The following is a 13006-nucleotide window of genomic DNA, read 5'->3' as shown; positions in this document are numbered from 1 at the left end:
GAGATTAGTCTGTGACTGAAAGTCCAGCTGTGTAAACAAGTTTAGTGACTTCTTTTATCTCTAATTGGTCTTATACATTGATCTTTCTGGTGCCAAAATCACACACTTCACATTAATTCTTCATAAATATAGCATTATTTCCGGATGGAATTGGTCTGAAATGTCAAGCTGGTATGTGTCACTTGCAATCTACTAACATTTCCAGTTTTTTCCAGTGAACATCAACAACTGTCTTTAGTTATACTACTTTAACAGTCTGAACAGGAAACAGGTTTATACCACTGCAAATGTGGGTATAGGCACTAAAATTGTGTTAATAGTGCTATTCATTGCATAAGACTTAGAAGACACTCAGCTGGCATAAATTTTTTGGCCAAATTACATTAACTTCAGAGATGTCATGCCAGTTAATATGGTCAAATAATTGGCCTATAGACTTCAGAAGATATCTGTCTCACAAATGCAGAACAGGCTGTTGTCTTTCCTGATAGTTTAGGACCTTTGAGTAATAAGATATTCCTACAATTATGTAGACTGGCCTGGAGAAGCAACTGGGGTAGACACTGAAATACTCCAGTTAGACAAAGAAGCCATGTGTACAGGCAAATGAAAATCAATACTGATAAATGCAAGGTGATGCACACTGGCCATAAAAATAAATTAATGAGGCAACAAGCAAATGAACTGTCTATCCATCTGACACAGGTCAAAGGCACCCATATGTGAGAAGGGGCATCAAGGCAAAATCACAATCTGTGTGCAGCTCTGATCAGAAAAACAAATGTTTTATGTTATGTGATGTATGTGGTCCAGTGAAATATATAAAAAGGTTGTGTCAATATAGTGATGTAGTATTGCCTGCACAGTTAAAGGGGATTTGATAACATCACACATAGGAATGAAAAATGTATATGATAAACAACAGACTTCTGTTCTTCAGTCCTTCTATTTCTTCCACAGGGTTATTACATAAAAGTAGAAAAGTCTAAGTTCAGAAAGAATCACTGAGATACATTTTCCTGCTATAGATTACTAAACTGTGATTACCTTGCTGTATACGTGTGTGTTTGTGTACAAAGTTTAGATATATCTGAGGTTAATGCCAAGACTGATGACTGGTAAAACAGTCATAACTAATATAAATCTGGCATTAACTGATAATAAACATTATTTCATAGCCAACCAACCAAACATAATTCATGGTTTAAGATAGCCTCTAATGTTTACAAATTTGTCATATGATAAATAGATTTTTTGCATTTAGTAAGTCCTTCGAGGCAGGCAGTAACTGTGAGAAATAGAGTACTAGACTAGATTGATGTCAAATTAATTCAGTTTGCAAATTTCAATTTTGCTACCAATAATTGTTTTCTACCAGTACATGACTAGACAAGACCCTGAGTGCCCTGCTGTACTCATTCCTGCTTTGAGCAGGAAGGTTGGATTAGAGACCTCCAGAGATGCTTCCCAACATCAACGATTTTTTGATTCTATGATTAAATGGAAGAATACAAACAGTTCTGCAGGACTACAGCTGGAAGGAATATTTCTGTGTTAAAAGGTGTACGTGGCTGAATGTGTTAGAAAAAAGCATACCAGAAGAAGGATTTACAGGTTGGCGCTTTTTTCATTAATTCGCTCATAATGGGATGTAAACTAATTTCTGTGGTATATAAAAATCTATGAGAGACAATTTCTTTCAAAATAGATTCAAATAAATTGTAGCAGATGTGCATTATACGGCCTGAAACTGAAAGAGGTGAGATTTCAATCAGACATAATGAAGGAATTCTACTGTAGGAGTGGTGAGACACTGGGGCAGGTTTTCCAGTGACTGATCTGAAAAATAGAGATGACTGAGGTCCAGTGTTAAGAAGCCTTCTCTGGCATAGTTTAAGTATCCAGTGTAGATATAGTTTCCATTGACTAGTTTGTTCTTCTAAGAATGTGTTTTGGTGGGCCAAGTTAAACACCATCTTTCCTTGTGGAAGAGGTTTTTAGGCCTGGTCTATCAGTTGTCTTTGATTTCTGTGTTGAGGTAGGGTTGTTTGGCTTTCAACCACTGAAAGTAGATGCCCAGCCTTAATTTAAAAAAATGAAGAAAGTAGACTGAAAATATTCATAGTTAAGAAGCCAGAAATGTACTTGTGAGCTTCACTGTGTTCACTTCACAAGGGTTAACAGTGATGCCATGGAAGAACGTCGTTCTCCAAAGGCAGAGCCAAGCCGTGGGAGCCTTAGGAAAACACCCGTGAGCAGATTCCACCTGGGGACCGACCTCTAGAGGGCAACACATCCACATGGAATGGCACAGCAATCCGACAGGGCACCAAAACTGCACCCTGAGCCTGCAGGTGATCCTCCTTTTACATCCTAAACCCTCACCTATGTAAAACCTAACTCAGAGGACAGGTTTCGCAGATGGCACATGCCAACAGACACTCCTTGTGTGGTTACTGTGACCATACTCTACCTTCTGTGACATTCAATTATCACCATTAAATACATGACCTTCCATCTAAAAATGCATCCCTTAAGCTTGAAACAAGCACAAATCTCTATAGACACTCAGATTTTTTATTCTCATGTAGAAGATTAGAATGCCATACTTGAATCTCTCAGCTCTGAGTCTACAACAGCCCCAAGCCTGATCCTCAAGCCCTGTTTCCAAAGCATTCCCAAAACCCTCTCTCCCTGTGTGACCCAGCATGGTATTTTTTTAAAGACATACATATGTGTAAATTAAATTAAAATATTCCCATATTTTTATCTAAGTATCCCAGCATCTTTTACCTACTACATCTCTACTTTTCTTGGATGACACTCACTTCATGGAAAGCATCTGCATTTTATATTGGAAAAATAAAACATGTACAACATATTCTCTGTGCTTCACTTGCAAAGAAGGAAATCCTATTAACTGAAACAAGGATTAGAACTCAAAGTTCTTTGTTAAATAGGTAATACTATAGATACTTTCTTAGCAGCAATATAAGGGCAGAAATAGCATATGATTATTTCTTTTAGAACACTCTGGAAAGCGTTCAATCATTACCTCCTGCAGCCATTCACCATGGACTCCAGACTAAAACTTTCATTTTGAAATGTCAATTTCTGCTGTTAAATTAAATGAAAATGTGGATCAGTGTGATACATCATCATCTAAAGTAACTCCCAAGGAAATCACTGGAGTAATGCCATCAGTGCTGCCTGCATTCTCTAAAGCATTTGGGGGAACTGAAGTGGGCAGTGTGCTTTGTTCAGAGACTGCCAGCTGAGATCTTGCTTCTGCCAAGGCTGTGAACACCCTGCCTGCCACCCAGGGCAGTTCTTCCCATGGATTTGGGACTGGCAAGATGATGTGCTGATGCCATGGCAGGGGGGTGGTGGAGGGGGATGGAAGTGCCACTGGGCTGGATAGAGCAGGATAAAGTCAGCTCCAGCCAGCACCCAGAGACCTGCAGGACACTGCTGAGCAAACAGCCAAGGCGGTGTCACCTCTGGGATAACAGCTTCCAAAAAGGGCAAAATGCTCCATAGCCATGTGAGGAGCAATGAAAAATGGGTGAGAACCAGCTCTGCAGAGACCAGAGCAGTGGAGAAGGAGGGGAAGCAAGTGTGCCAGGTGCTGGGGCAGAGACTCTCCTGCAGCCCTGGGAGTTTGTGGTGGAGCAGAGATCCACCTGCACCCCTGGAGGAACCCACGCTGGGTGACATTTTCTGAAGGAAATGCATTCCAAGGAGACCCCATATGGAAAAATTGTGAGAAGGAAGAAGCAGCAGAGAAAGGATTGTTACAGATTGACTGAAAACTCCTCTCTTCCCAAACCCTTGCACTGCTCAGGGTGGGAGACAGTTGGAAGAATGATTGTGAATGAAGGGGTGAAGTGGAACCCAGAGAGAAATGGCATGGGGGATAGGGGGAAGTTGTTGTTTTAATTTATCTTCTTTATCTTCTTTCCCTCCATCTTAATCTGAATATATGAAATTAATTTTCTCCAAATCAAGCCTGGTTTGCCCATCAAGATAAATGGTAAGTGATCTCTATATGCTTCTCAGAACCCAAGAGCTTTTTGATCTTATTTTTACCTTCATACTCCCAAGAGAGGGGAGTGAGAGAATAACTTGGTGAATATCTGGCAAACAGCCAAGGTCAACTCACCCCCAAAAACGTTGAGAACAACCATGATTTTTCTAAGGAAAATTAAGATAATTTTATTGTATAATATCTTTGCAGTGCAAGAAGGGCCATGAACCAGAGGCTCCAGAGTAAAAAATCCTGAAAGGATGTACTTCAAGGACAAACCTTTGATGTCTCCAGTCAAGTCTGGCTAGGTCTGTCTCACAAAAAGGTTTGATTTGAACCCAAAATTTTTGTATATTTTACAAATAGAATAGAAGAACATATACATGAATATTTTGTAATTATAATATTATAATCTCACCCCCTCTTTCTTCCTATTTCATTAAGATCATAATGCAGTCAGTTGGAGCTGATAGACACTGTCCTCTTCAACTTATCCTGGAATTATCTTCAGGAGAGGCAACTACATATGGAAAAGTTTTGTAACTGGTGCATTATTAAATCTTCTGAATATCACCCATTTTATCAATGGAGAAGAGACACAAGTCTTTCACAATCCTTTCTGCTGAATTGAGAAATTCACATACTTGGTATCTAACATGGACTTCACAAGGAGTCTTGAGTTCCCCATATAACAAGATTGTGACTGCAACCCAAGAAGAAGATCTCATGCCCATTTTGCAACTGAAGATCAATTTCAGGTTTGCATTAAAACCACTTCAAAGACTTCTTATCTATGTTGGTGTCATCTACCTGGAAATTATCCTAAAAAAGCCATGAGAGAGCTTCTATCTGCATATATGACCAAACAGACACTATCTCCCAGGAATGCATCTGGAAAATCTTCCACTGATCTCAAAACAATCACAACGACCACGCCTTTGATTGCCAGTGCCTCCAGGATAATCTGAAACCTTAGGTTTGAGAAATTCCTTCATGTTTTACCAAACACCAAGCACTAGCAGTTACCAGAGGTCTCCCCTAATTTTAACAAAGAGGGAATGGGTGCAGCAATTTACTGATCAAGCTTTACAGAAATATTTCCAGGGACCTGTCAAGTAAATGGGAAGTAAAACAGGTGTGAGATTCAACCCAGTAGAGGGCAATAGACCCCGGTGTACATGAACACTGCAGCCCTCAGTAAAACAGCTGCTTCCAACCTGAACCTTAGGACCTGCAGAGGTTAAATAGATGGGAGAAGCCAGAATTCTGATAAAAGCCTTGATGAAACCTCCTAACTCTAAGTAAAAAGCTGTTCTCACATCCTCTGTCTGATAATATTTGTTCTTGTTCACGTTTATAACAACAAAACTGGTCTCAAACAAAATCATGGCATACAATATCAGTGAATTTGGTTATGGAACTGCATCACCTATAAATTGATCAGTGACAGGAATTAAAAGAAACATCTTTTGGTTGAGAGAAAGCCTTACCAGGGTAAAAGAATAAGGCTGTGCTGGGATGCCTTGGCTTGGAAAACAGTATTTTCTTCACTTTTACATGTCATTGCAGTAGAGGTAGGCATGTGTGCTTTATTTCTAAAAGATGAGCCCCAAATAATATTAAGGTAAATTCAAAAGACAAAAACTGATATTCAGGAAATATAAGTAAAAGACACTTTCAAACTAATTTTCACTCTATAGGATAAACACAGAGGAGAAAAAAAATTAAATTACAATAAGTATGTCAAATATTAATTACAACAAGTATGTGGGACACATAGAAAGTCAGCAGACAATGCTAGGACTTGTTCTAAAGACAGGGCCTTTCAAAGGAACTGTGAAAAAGTCCTGATACTGGTCACATCTTCTCTGATGCTGAAGACTGGACTGTAGCTGCCTGCAGAGAGAGAGCTGGGCTAAAATGTGACAGATTCCTCCCCAGTCCATCTCCCTAGGGCAGAGCTACTGTGTTTACACCTGGTGCTAAGAAAGTTATACAGCCAGGAAGACCCAGGAAAAAACTATGAATGAAACGTCAGTTGTCAGCAGAAAGGAAAATTAAGGCTAAAGAACAGAAGTGAAAGCTTTTAAGCAGAAAAAAATCACAGGAGAAGGTGTCAGGGATAATGCCATTAGCAGTGACAAATGGAAATAATTGATTAAGAGAGTAGTGAAAGCAGGCAAGGGAAAAATGTCTCTGAGCTTTTATTTAGCAGTTTCAAATCTTTCAAAGATTCCTACCACCACTTCTTTCAAATGCAGAAAATACATTAGGCATAATAAAATCACTGATCAAATCCTTGTCAGCCTATATAATGAGTTAGATCTTTGAGGAGAATTGCATGTCTATTGTGATACAGGCCTAATATCTGAATATCAGTGATTTACTGTTATTGTTTTGGCTACATTACAAGACTTGGAAAATGCAATCACAAGTTGTTGTAGAGGCTGATAGTATTTTATACACATGTGCAGACCAAAGGGTCAGTCTAGTAATCTGAATCCATACTTTGTGAACAGTATCTTGTATTTCTGAACATGAGGAACCAGACCCATTTTCTAGGAAGTCCATTGCATTCCAGTTACTCCAATACTATTCTTTCTTCCTCTGGGTCTGTTAAATTCTTCAGCAGAAAGAGCAGAACTGAAATCAATTGAAGTTTTGCCTTTGACTTAAACAGGGCCAAGATTTTCCCCTCTTCCATTGACAACACTCAAAAAAAAAGGCTAATTGCAATTTAAAAAGCTGAATCCTAGATCCCATTTCTGCAAATCACACTCACCTCCTCAAGTAAACCTCATGTCCAGAAGCTATTCCTACTTCTGGACTTCCCAGAGCATTCCCCTTCTGTGTGCCTGGCTTCAGGGTCAAAATGCTTCAGAAAATTGACTGTCTTTGTATTTTTTAATTTGCCAGAACTGAACATGCTGGAGGTACTAAACAAATATTAGTCAAAGAATAACTGCAATAATAAGATAACCAATTTTGTAGTGAAACATGCTGAGATTCTATTTGGAATTACTTGCCAAAGAAATTCTATGAAGTTTTGAAATTGCTGATAAATAGATTAAATAGATTTCTGAGAAACAAATCAATGCCAGCTGTTCTGAAAAGAGAGAGAAAATTACCAATAATTGGAGTAATGCAGTCAGCCACTTATAAACCATTTATAGTTGGTGTTATAGGGAAATACAATGAACTGTGATATCAAATACATTATTTTTGTCTTTTTTTCTCCTTTTTTTTTTAAAAGACACAGGAGTTTCACATGTTCTCCCAACACTTAATATCCCCAGAAAAACATAAAATTGATTTTTTCAACTTAAACCAGAATTATGCAATTTCCAGGTAAACCAGGGTGAGGTAATTTAACATTTTTTTCAAAACAACTAAGAAAACAATCAAATGTCTTAAATGAGGAGGTGACTACAGACAGTCTTTGCTAGTTTCATCCACTAATGAAGTGAATAGCAAGTGAATAGCAGCAATGTTTGACATTTCTATCGAGTCTTTCATCCCAAATCACCTTAATCAATTTCATATCCATTTAGACACATCTTTTAGCACTTACATATGACTGAAATCAAACCACAGAAATTATAGGACAGTGCACATTACAAAAAATCTGTTTTATTTTGCAGTTCAAAAGGGGAAGGATTTTCTTTAACAACTGAAATTATATGGGAAGGTGTTCAAGAGACTGAACAGATACTTCTCTATGATTACACTTGTGAAAGTCATGGCAGAACATTGTTTCTCAGAGGGATTAAGTATTTGGGACTTTAGGATTCTTTCCTATTCAGTGATGATGATGGAGGCCCTGAAAAAGCAGATCCATGTTATGAAGCTTGTTTGATCCAATCTTCAGTACAGGTGAAGTTTTTCTCATTTAGGCTTCCTTTTTTTAGCAGATAATAAGCTCCTCCATCTTCCCTCCTTCCCCCATAATCAAAATAAACATTGTCTGAGTGGCAACAATCCATTGATGTAGCAGTTTCTTTTAAGCCCTTAGCCTTTAAAAATACACTTAATATGACTAATTCCATTAATAATATAAGATAATCTTAGGAAATTTAATTAAATGCTAACAATTCTCACCAATAAAATATCTGAATAGCACATATTTATCTACGGTATACTGGGATACTATGGACAAGGTTAAGAAATTTCTGTTGTTTTGTCTCAGGTTTGTATTTACATTGGTTGAAACAGAATCCAAATGTTTTCTGATTAAGTTAAATAAATAGAAAGGGTGTTTTCTCAGCCTAGCTTTATACCTTTTATGGAAGCTTAACTCCTTGACTTGTGAATCTTTTGGAGACTTAACTTCTACTAATCCAAATAAAAAACCCAATTTCTTTAATCATCTAGATGTCTTCCTAGTCTAGAATTATTATATTTTTAGTCTCATTAACTACTATAATACTTTAAATTCTTAGGATATATCTGTCTTTTCCTGGAAAAACTAGATTAAAATCTTTACCTGAACCAGCATACAAGGACTTGAGAATGTGTACAGTGAGAAGTTTGGCAAAGCTTATGTTTACAGAAACATTTTTCTTTACACCATTCTCTTGGCAAAAGTAAGATGTATCAAAGAAGGTGAGCCTATATAATGTTCCAGAAAATAAAGGTCTGCATTCACTCAAACTTGCAGTGCCTCCAGCTTCAATCTTTAGTATATGAGACAGACATGCAGGACTCATTGGGACATATATCAGGCTTTTTTCTTTTCTTGAATATTCATCTGACTCAGAAAATTGTATTTGCCATCTGGAAAATAGTTCTTCAAATCAAAGTTAGCTGATGGAAATGAAAGATGAAACCAGAGCACACTGCTCAGGCTGATCTGCCCAAGATGGCAGCAAAAAAGGCCAGGCAGCAAAATTTAAAACACTGACCAAAATCCCCAGGCTGTGGATATAAGTGTAATCACATTATTGTTTACATTACTTCAGGTTAAACTGAAATGTGCTTAAAAGTTTTGAACGAAAAAACTTAGTGACAGGGGATACATTATTAATGGTTGCATAGGTAATTTTGTGTGCTTTTATTAGTATCTAATTCTGTTAGTTAGAAAAGCTGTGATGGGAAAAAAATAACCAAAACGAGATTTTCTGGATGGGAAGATCAGCCTATTCAATCTTATGTAATCTTTGAATATTAGAGACATCAAACTTGGAGAATATTATTAATATATGGCAGAGACTGTGGAGAAATAATAAAACGGGAAAATTCTTCAGTGGAAATTTTTCAGTGGAAGAGTACAACATCAAGACACAGGATAAAGAAACTGAGAACAGTTACTCAGATTTAGAGAATAATAATGGTTCTCTAGCAGATGTTAAAGTGAATATGCCCTAATGAATTCATGTACATGAACAAATGCATATACACACAGACAGCCCTCACCTTTGAATTCAGTGATTACCAAAAGCTTGTCTGAAAAAGTTTGCCTGGATTAAATATAGAACAATGGAATATCATGTGAGAAATAAATTCTTTCTGCTGATCTAAGTAATTCCATATATCTTTATGCCTTCATGCCACAGTATCCATTTATCTTACATTCCACTCCTGGCTGCTATGACATATTGAGAAAATAAGATGTTTTTTATAACTACATACTAATATATTAAGTTTAAGTAGTGTTGTCAGAATGAATCTTCAGGTTCTGCCTTTTTGAAGGCAGGAGTCCATTAGAAGGGCTGGGAAATTACTATGTCCATGTATAACTATCAAGAGGGAAGGCCTACATGCAAAAGAGAAACGAGCCAGGGAACTGCAAAGCAAACAAAAGTAAAGGGAGGATTGTCAATATCTGCCTGATTTTTCGTAAGGACCTATGGTCTAGCAAACTTCCCTTTGGCCATTATTGGCAAACCTCTTTCTCTTGTGCTCTGCTCTGTCCAGGCTTTATGAATTAAAGAAGGTGGGAATAATCAATACTTAAAAAAAGAAACCTCTAAGGAAAGCCATAATCTACATGAAATTATCAGCCTTGTGAGTTAATAAAATAAGGGTAGACTATGACTCTAGCAGGTATGCATTTAGTGGAAATGGGAAGGTGTGGAAAGGATTTAAAAAAACTGAGGTGTTTTATTCCATTCCTGATATCAGTAGTGCAATTGGAAAGAAAGATATTCTTTACCTCAGTATATATCTAAGTTGGTTTTCAATTGTGTTTAAACAAGTTTTAGAAACCTCACCCAGAATGTTCTATGGAAAGCTACATTTCAAGGGGTTCTGTAGACTTCCAGTGAATAAACTCTGTAATCTCTTCAGAAATTTTTGCTTTTTAACACTAAATTGCTGTAATCCAAATTGAGAAGCAGGAATCAATATGTCAGCCTTGTGGTTTCTCTCACTATAAGAAGGTAGACAGGAGATAAGTCCTTCTTGCACACACCTAAAGATTCTGAGATGTATGTTATGTGTTTGCTGTATCTCTGATGTATCTTCTTTATTCAGTTTCAAAATCATAATAATTATGAAAGTTATTTAAAATATTCTAGGCCAAGACATTCCATATGCTTCATTCACACAACTTCAGGCACATTAAAAAGAGGTCTGATTTTCAGGAAAAGTGGTTGTTCAGCTGCTGAAAAAGCAGCTGTAAATTATTTTAAAGTAGGGTCCCAAAATATATTAATTTTTAAAGACTATGTCCTTAAAGTATATGTGGAACAGGGCTACAGGTCTGTAGTACCTGACTGTACTCCTTCTCTCCTTCATGCTTTGCTTTCAGTGGGACCTCAGGGAGTCATATAATTTTAAATTTGCTACAGAGGGGTGGGGATTTTGGTATTCAGGATTCTATAGTTAACTGTTCCTACTTTCTCCCTGTTTCCAGATTCCTTCAGTCCTTCACAAAGCAGAGCCTGATGTTGGTGGAGCTGGGCAATGCAGGTGAGTCTTTGGGTGAGGGTGGGTAAGGGGGGCAGCTGACAGTGCCCAGCAGGAGGACAAAGGAAATTCAGCATCCTCAGATGTCTGAGTGGGTGCTGTGCCCCAAGCACACCCAGCCCTCCTCCCATCCTGACCCCCCTGCTCTGCTCTCAGAGGTCACCTCAGCAGGGAGAGCTGGCAAGTTGGCTGCTGTGCCAAACCTTCCCATTTCACACTCTGATAAAGCTCTGCAGAAATGTGATGTCACAGACTGAGGCAGATGTCAAAATCTGTCCAACCCTGCTGTTCCAGCTGCAGTAAAGGTTAGTTCTGCATGGGGAGGTGGGAGGGAAGGGGAGGGGGAAGTGGCTGCTTTACTTGTCTTACATTAATCCCCTACCCTGTGGCAATAAACAGTTTATGGAGTTTGGAGCTGGAATTTTCTGAGGCAAATCACTTTGGGAAGATGGATAAAGCTGAATGTTCTGCTGTTATCAAACTCTTTGCATTCTTATTTAAAATGTCTAAATGCAAAATGAAGATGAGCTTTGGGTATGCTGCACAAAATAAAAGCACCTTGCCCTCCTCTGCAGCTTGTTCCCTGGGCAAGTGTGGTCGAGAAGTTCCAGTCTCAGGTGACTAATGAGCAATCACAGAAGGTTATCTTAGTAAATTAGTATTAATTATTGTAAAAGTATTAAGGAGAAGAGGAATACCATGAATTGAAGAGAGCCTGCGAGTTTGATTCAAACCAGATGTTCTGATGGTTCCATAGGCAAAGCTAGGGACCATATTTGGGGCTCTTTCATTGTCAAATACAAATTAGCATTTTTTTTTCTATGCAGAGGTAAATTATGCAGCAATCAGTGATGAGCTGTAAGGGGCAGAATGGAATCAAAGGCAAGACTGAGATGGAGAAAGAAGCTGTGAATAAAAAAAACTACAAAGTAAAAAATATCTACCTAATGAGCACAGGAAAGAAGAGAGGAGCCCTTAAATTTTCACCATCCAGTTCCTTTTATCTCCTTGTCTTCTCTCCTGTAGTGATTTATTTTGGTGAGGAGTCTGCAGTGCTTGGCTCTGTATATAGACCTTGAGCAAAATACTTCAGTGTTGTGCACAGATGAGAATCTGCTCTAAACCAGGACCAGTCCAGCCCCCCAGATTGTAAGTTTCTGAACACTTTAGACTGATAAGAGCTGCCAAGAAAAATCTCACACTGCCATTTTCCACATCACTGTCTGCTCATTTTGCCTCCACTTACTGCTGACACAGGTGTTTTTGTCACTGTGCTGGGAGCTGCATCAGGGAATTCATGGGGGTTAAAAGTCAACTTTCTGGGGCAAGTGCAAAACACAAATATTTTTGCTAGTAGAAGGAAGAGAGCAGGAGTAGAAGAGAGAGCAGGGCAGATAGGAGTGGGTCAGCAGCTTTTGGCAGGATCTCCAGCTTGCAATGCTCCTGATACTGTGGTCTGAGGCAGATGAAGAATGAGAATGAGAATGAAGAATGAGAAAAGGCCTTGTCTCACCCAAGGCATGTTCCCAGTAATCAACGTCTTGTGCAACAGCAGTCAGATCCAGCACTTCCCACAGTCCCCAGAACTTTGCTATCCTTGTGAACTTCTTAGGAATAACCTCTAATTTGTACATATTTGACAACTATTATATTTTTTATTTTTTTTTATATATATAATCACACATTTCACTCTTGCTGCATTAATACTTTTTCCAGTCCTTATGTTCCAATCTGAAATATCTTTTTTTTTTTTTTTTTTAATATTTAGGCTTTCCAGTGTCCTGCTGCCAAATATCTTTCTCATATTAGACTACAGGCAGGGTAAAGCCTCCCCTTTTATGTGTGCCAGTAATTCAGGCAGTTCTGGTGTGATATTCCATGTCTCCTCACCAGTAGCACAATCTCTCTCCAGGAAATGGAGAAAGCTGGCTTAAGTGCAAACTTGGGCTGTATAGGTAAATCCATCTTTATAACTTTTTTCTCTGCTTAATCAGAAACAATTTATGTAGAAAAGTTAACAGTGTATTTTCTATGAAAAGTTTTTTAATATTTTAGTTTTCCTAGTACAGAGAG

The sequence above is a fragment of the Oenanthe melanoleuca genome, chromosome 2 (genome assembly GCF_029582105.1).
Source record: "Oenanthe melanoleuca isolate GR-GAL-2019-014 chromosome 2, OMel1.0, whole genome shotgun sequence".
Classification (NCBI taxonomy): Eukaryota; Metazoa; Chordata; class Aves; order Passeriformes; family Muscicapidae; genus Oenanthe; species Oenanthe melanoleuca.
This window is presented reverse-complemented; position numbering follows the sequence as displayed.